The following is a 7,673-nucleotide window of genomic DNA, read 5'->3' on the forward strand; positions in this document are numbered from 1 at the left end:
AACCGTAGATTAAACTGCAAACCGTGACCCAGAACCCAGAGACAATTCTCGTTTCTGCTTCAGCGCAGGCTCTGTGAAGAGGTTCTGCATTTCAACGCAGGTCTCGAGAGGGCTACCTGCGCTGCAATTCAGTTTCTCTGTGCAACAGGTGCGCTGATCAGCCTTTGCCCTGTGCAGCTGTGGTTCTTTGCTTCATTTTGCTCAGTTTTGTCTCTGATTTTTGCAGCCTGTTATCAATGTGTGTACCTATCTGAGAACCCCTTTTCTTTGTCTTAATTCCGCCTCAGTTGTATAAAAGAAACTGTATTTGTTTTTGTGTATTTGTTACATCATTTGCAGTTTCCCTTTACAAAAGTAAACTAGTCATACTGTCGCCCTTAGATCTAGACCTGTCGTAAGTGTCGTTTTGATCTTAGGAGTAAGTTTGTTTGCTGTTGAAAGTTGATTACGCTTTTACTTTTGTCTTTTGGTTTGAATTTATGAATTTCTAGTGTCGAAACAAGTGTTTACTTCAAAATCATAAAGTGTCATAATCGTCTTTTTGATTTCAAAAGGAAGCTTGTTTGTGTTTTTCACTTGAAATCGAATTCAAATTTGTACAACAGCTTTCTTTTTAGGCATCAATATTAAGAAAGTGAAAACAAATACATGCATATGTGCATTTTCATTTTGACAGTTTGTATGGATTGATTTAGGAAAAGTGCATTTACAGTGTGCTCTATGCTCTTTGAGAAAATATTTTTTCTTTCTTTTCCCCTTGTCGCTAGGATTTTCATTGCTGAAAAGAGATAAAAGCTTGCTTATCATCTTTAGACTGCATTTAGGAATTGTATCTACATCTCATGGTGATCCAAAAAGGCAAACTTCTAAGAAAGATCAACCTAAAATAAATTGAATGAACTTAACAACGCTTTGTAACTTAACGCACAACATAGAGGTCTAGGCTAGAGACGTGTTCCGGCGTCGTAAAACCTGGTAACTGTTGCCTCACTGATGGTTGGGTGATTCCTCCGGAGAGACAATAAGTGCCAATACGGATTGTGCTCCCACGTACCGTCGAGTATATATTGGGAGACCACTATAGGCATAAAACCTTTATCCATAGGAAGCCGTGTCGGCCGCCCTAATGATCGCAATGCACTGAACACAGCATTCGGGAAGACTGACCGCCCGTACCCTAAAAAGTATTCTGCGGTTTTGCGATTGGTTTGGCACACCCTCTACCTAGAACTCCAGAGTAGTCCCTTTCATTCCTTTTCAGACTCCTTAACGGAAAAGGTCCATCTGAGCACTTGTCACTTCAGGCTCATTAAAAATCGAAGGAGACTAGAGTCATCTTTTGCTTTTTCTCGACTCTTTAAAATTGAAAAAGCAAGTTGTGTCAAAGAATCATTAAAATTTATTTTAAATAGAATAATCACCCCTTTTTCCTGCGTTGATCTTTAGGTTGAGAAAATGGAGCCTACCAACCAAGGAATTCCCCTTGGTGGAAATCCTAGTCCCTTCTCCTCTCGGGGAGATGTTGGTGTGCCCCATATGGCCACATTATCGCTTCCAGGACTGACAATTGGCTTTCCGGTCTGGCTCTTCTCAACCAATTTCGTTCAGAACACCACTATTCCTGAATAGTCGAATCAGCAGTTAGATGAGTCCAGAGTTTCCCACCAACCTTCTACTTCCTCTAATTCTTCCTCTCTTCCTTCCTCTTCGTCTGACGGGATTGGTAAAGTTAAAAACCAAGTTCTTAAGGAGAAGAAGGAAAAGAAGAAGAAAGAGAAAAAGAAGAAGGAGCCAAAGGCAAATAAGGGAAAACAAGTGTCGTCTAATGAAAATCCACACACAGCACTGACCAGGCCTAAGTCGCCATGTGTCATTTGCAAGGGAGACCACTTTCACAGAGATTGTCCTTGCATCCCTCGGATACTAAGGGACTAGTCTCCCCGTTTGCACAATCCGGTGTCGTCAACCTCTGATAGCCATGTTGAAAGTACACCGTCAACTAGCGAAAGTGAAGTCCCAGGACAAAAAGGGAGAACTAGACCTCCCTGTAGACTGTGCGAAGGCAACCATGCCCTCCACCGTTGTCCCTTCTTAGATGAAGCTAAAAGAGTTTTGGATGATCGTCCGGTTTCACCGTTGCGACTTCCTCCTGGATATAAAAAACTCTTGCCGAGTCCTTCGTTAGTTGAGAATCCAGCTGGCCCACTCAAGTGGTCAGCTGAAGCGTCTATCATTGAGGATAAACCAACTGAATCCATACCAGACGAAAGTCAAAAGGTCGAGGCGGCAGTTGACCCGGTCTTGCCTTCAGAGGTTTTATCTTCGAATGATACCGTCACTAAAGAGGATAAGGATGACATCGTCCAAATTCTCTTCATCAACACAGACTCCGACGAACATGGGGGCAATCCACCCATTCCTTTATTGCAGGAAGGAAGTTCATCAGAGTCATACCCAGCCGTCTATTCGGTCTCACCACCAAGCAACCTAGTTGTATCCTTCGACTAGAACCAACTAGGCAGACCCCGTTTGTCAGCAAGCATACCATTCCTAATTATCGTTCAAATATACAGAATGGTCATGGCTGGCACCATCATTGATGAGGGGGCATCTTTGAGTATCCTTTCCTCTATTGCTTGGAAAGTGCTTGGTTCACCATCGCTTTTGCCTGAGATGAGAAATCTGACAGGCTTCGATAAAGGAACCAGTCGACCTTTAGGGATCCTCCCCAATGTGCCTATCACATTGAAAGGGAACACCGTTCAAATGAACGTGATGGTCGTTCAAGGACCCTTGGATTATAACCTACTCCTTGGGCGAGACTATATATATTGCATGGGAGCCATCGTCTCCTCACTCTTTAGAGTAATGTGTTTTTCGCACGAAGGAAGAATGGTCAAGTTCGTGGACCAACTTTCATTTCTCGGATCACGCATCGCAAATAGTCATATACCAACCCTAAATGGTCTCTTCACGCAAGAAATGTCTCAACCTACGGTCCGTCCTCCCGATGAGCGCGAGTGACTTGGAAGGATATGACTAGAACCCAGGGGGCATGCGTCCTGGTCTGCTTTGGCAGGAAAACTTTGGGTATAGGGTAGGTTTCCGCGGGAGAATATGACTAGTCCGTACCCCGTCCGTGATTGGAAGAGGGGTTGTTCTAGAATAAGATTCTTTTGTCAAAGTTATGTGAATCGGCGGGCGTTGTCGTTCACCTTTGTTTATCTGGGTAGTCATCGCCAAAGAAGTGTTTTGTTTGAAAGATTAATAGAACAATCTTTGGTAACCTGAAAGAGGTAGGCCTCTCTCGGTAAAACAAATGTTTTGGCGGAAGTGAAGTAGGGGTAACCTTGAAATCGTACTTTATGCCTGGGGGCATGCAAACCTTTTGGAGTGCAAGCAAAGAGCGGTTATTTATCTGTTTTTTGGATTAGTCATTTCCTAACTTGCATAAAGAAAGGATGTGGGGCAAAGCTTTGTAAGGCGCAAGCTCCATAAAAAATGGCATCTTACATGAGACATTCTTATCATATGACTGGATTAATCGAGCAGTTTTAGCACATAGTTCATGCTCGTTAAAAAATAAACATAAGACCGAGCAAGTGTTTCAATCCGCGTTTAAGCTCGTTAAAAAATGAACTATCCTCTGGTAAATAACCACCGTGAATGTAACATTATCAGCCATTAAATCCTTGGTCGTGTTTGCACCGTCACCTCCACTTTTCCAGCGGCCGATCATTCACCTCCATTTGATTGTTTACCCATTTTGAGGAACAGCTGCGAAGAGTGATTTCACTAGCCATCCTTGTGACACTGCCGTGCTTGGAGAATTCCAACCCTTACCTGGAATCAGCTGCTACCCATTTTATCACTCGTTCCTCGAAAGACGAGTCTTCTTTAAGCTCTTTTCATCTGACTCGTAAAATATGAAAAGATTGCCGAGTTTTGGCCTTCCAGCTCGTTAAAGCGACCGGAAGTGCTATCCCTCCTCTAGATTTTAATCTTTTTGGACCTGAGGGATTATTGCACAAAAAGATCGAGCGCTTGCTTTGTTCGGCTCATTAAAACTATCGAAAATTCATCCCTTCTGTATTGTTTTATACTTTTTCGGACTTAAGGGATTAGATGACGAAAAAGGACTTCCGGAGTTATCTTTACGTACCTTTTCAGACTCTCTAAAAATGAAAAGGACCGAGTTATCTTTGTCGTTAGACTCGTTAAAAAGATTAATAGTGACAAACTTGTCTTTAGACGAGAACGAGTTTCACTATCGCTAGGCTCGTTAAAACATAGCGATGGGTTTGCCCGAAGGGAAAATTATAGAACAAGCATATGTTATCATCCTCAAGCTTGACAAAAATAAAGAGGTACTGGTCAGCAATGACTGGGGAAAAATTGGGAAGAAACTTAAAGAACCTTTATTGGTAGCAAATCGCTCTTGAACATGACACTTCCACTCCGTGTCTGAGTCGGGTTGGGTTGTTTCATTCACCGGTCACATCACCATGGTCTCGCCATACCATCCACCTTTGGGGTAAATGCTACCAATCCATCATACAAGTGTCGCCGATATGTTCAAGAGAAGTCATCCAGAGAAGTCAAACCGTGTCCCATCCACTACCATACATTATACTTCATTCTTTCATGGCCGCCACCCTGAACCATATATCATCAGATCGTTTTCACCTCCATCAAAATCATTTGCTCCGTTCCATGTCACTGATGTGGGATACATTAAGGCCCTCCTTTGATGGATCTCTTCTTGTTGACATCAGCTCATTATCCAAGAAGTTGATCTAGGAACACCCCCTTCAGTACTTTGAAGCTTGCATGCCTCAATGGCAATTTTCTCACTTTCGGCGACAGGTATACATCAATGACCTTCGACCGAAATATTTTGCATGGTGTTCGACGCCAAGTCCTTTATTCACACCACGTGAATTGTACTGCAGTACCTTGAGGGTCATTATCATTATCGGTGATTCCTCTCATGCTTGTTAACAGTTTACATCATTGACTGGTAATCAAGCGATGTCTTTCCATGTTCGACTTCAAAACATTTCTCACATGGATCGACTTGTACTTAGAGTGAAGATGGGACGAGATTGAAGACCTCGGATCTAGTTTCATCCATCCGGGTTGCGATATATATTCAGGAAAAATAAAGACATTGACATGTACAGCATTGCAGCACAGATAATCATCCTACCAAAAGGATGATGATTTCATCAGAATCATCAGTCTACCATCAGACGATTGTCTATCCTATGTACATAAAAATGAATTTATAAAGCTGAGCATGGGAATGCCCGCCTCAGCTAGATCATGAAAACAGTATGAAAATAGTGTATTGTATTGTATCTTATTACAGGTCTCCTCCCAGCATTGGAAGAACTTCGGATCCTCCTAATAAAGCATTTCACCCGATAAACGGCCTCATACTTTAGGGGGCAACTGTTATAGACATTTTTGTGCCTTACAGCTTTGAGCATGAAATGTCCATAATCCAAGGGATCCAAAGTCCCTAAAAGTGTTGTTCCTACCCCTAAAGGAACAAGGTCAACCAATGACAGCTTCTCCCAGAAGTTCTCCACCAAAAACCACTCAGAACTAGTCAAATCAGGATCAATTCAGATGCTCTACTAGCTGCCTGCGTTGCAATGCACCCCAGTACACTAGCTAGGTGCATTGCAACGCACCTAAATGCACTACCAGGGTGCGCTAAGCGAGAAATGCCAAATGGTAGTGTCATTCCGCGAGGTGTACAGACACTGGAAGCTTCCAGAATCTTCCTCAATGACACTTGCCTCAATGAATTTGACTAGTGATGAGTAAGAGGCTCTCAGCCTCCAAGTGGAAGCAAGAACTAATAGAGAGAAGCCACAAGTCAAAACATAAGCTGACTCATCCTCTCTGCTTACATCTATATATGGATCCCTCATCCCAGAGATCCAGAGGCTGGAATTTTGTACTTTGCAGAGAATTGCTGTTGGTTTGAGATTGAGATTAGTGCATTGGGTGATTTATGCTTTGTTGGAGGAGAGGAAGGGATTCCTTTGCTGGGAGGTAGATGCTGGATCGGGACTCACTTGGTTGTATCTCCTCTTGGACTTTCTTATCATATCAATAAAACTATTTGAGTTTCTCCTACATGCTGTGTATCAATGATGTTTTGTTATATTTGCATGTTTAGTTTAAATCTGATCCTAAACTAGTTATGAATGTAAATCTATGTCTTTTGTGTAGTTTCTCTCTTCTGTGATCTTGCAGGAACTTGGTGAAGCTGGACCAGTGAGAGAGCAGGCAGCAGGAAGCGAACAAAGGAGAGAGCGATTGGATCAACAAACTAGTGAAAGACACAGGTTAGTTACATCCTTCCTCTTTGTTTACATTTCATAAAGAAGAATACGAAAATAGTTTTCCTTGTTTGTTTCTAAGGCACTGTCACACCTTAGAGTGGGATAGGGGCATTCTGAATGGATACTTTTCCCAACAACAGCAGTTACCAATAGCTTCCATTAGAAATCGGGAAGAGCTTACAACCATATTTAAAAATCAATGGGGTGTGAAAAAGGATCCTCTTTACTTCCTCACATAATTTGAAGAGATTAAAAGGAACTTTGGTGAACCAGTATCAGATTTTATGAAAAGATTCAATAAACTCTATCACAAAATGCCTGTTGATTGTAAGCCCCCTATAGTAGTAGCTAACTCTAGATTTTCTAAAGCTTTTGATGATGACTTTGCTGTTATGATACGAGAGAGAACTTCAAGAACTCTTGAAGATATGAAAAAAAACACTATAGAAGTAGAAGCAAATAGGGCAACCTCAACTTCTTTAAAACTTAAGGAAGAAAAGGCCCAAAGAAAAATCAAATCTATTCAAGAAGCCTCTAGTTCCTCTAAGACTAAATCAGAAGACTCAAAAATAAATGAAATAACATCTCTTCTTAGAAACCTATCAAATAGGATTTCAAAGATTGAGACTCAACCTAGGACAATATAACAAACAGTTACTAGACCCCAAAACCAAAATCAAGGTCAGTATAAAAGAAATCCACCACTACAAATTCTTCAGAGACCTAGCAATGATCAACAGGTTCCTACTCCTCTATTGATAGATGACCAATAACCTTATGATAATACTATGAAAATTACTGAAGATATTAATAATATGGATTCTTCTTCCAATCAAACAGCCATCATTCCTCTCTCACAACAAAATCAGGTTCAAGAAGATTAGGAAGCTTCACAGGTCTCTAAATATCATGCTTTCTCTGAATTTTTAATTGCAGAGTTAAACAAGAGGTATTCAATATTAGGCCTAGACATAGTCCTAGGAGACATCCAAAGGAAACTCCAATAATTGAACCGCGTACCAAAACTACTGAAGCTCAAACAACTCTTATTCAGCCCTTAGATCAGTCAATTGATACTACCCAAACTGGTAAAAACATTTTGACTACATTTAAGGTTGAAAAGGAATTAGAGAGGATTAAGATCCCAACTCCACTGTCAAAACTTTCTAAAAACCCTGGTTACAAAATCCAAGTCACAAAATGGATACAAAATACCTCGGTTGATGCTGAAGGTGATGTCATAAGTCTACAAGATGAAAAACCAGCAATAGTTTCTGGCCCTAGTTCAGACATGAGAGATGAGATAGTGCCTCC

This window comes from Pinus tabuliformis, chromosome Q, assembly GCF_031772625.1.
Source record: "Pinus tabuliformis cultivar Carrire ecotype Pingquan chromosome Q, CPIR1, whole genome shotgun sequence".
Taxonomy (NCBI): Eukaryota; Viridiplantae; Streptophyta; class Pinopsida; order Pinales; family Pinaceae; genus Pinus; species Pinus tabuliformis.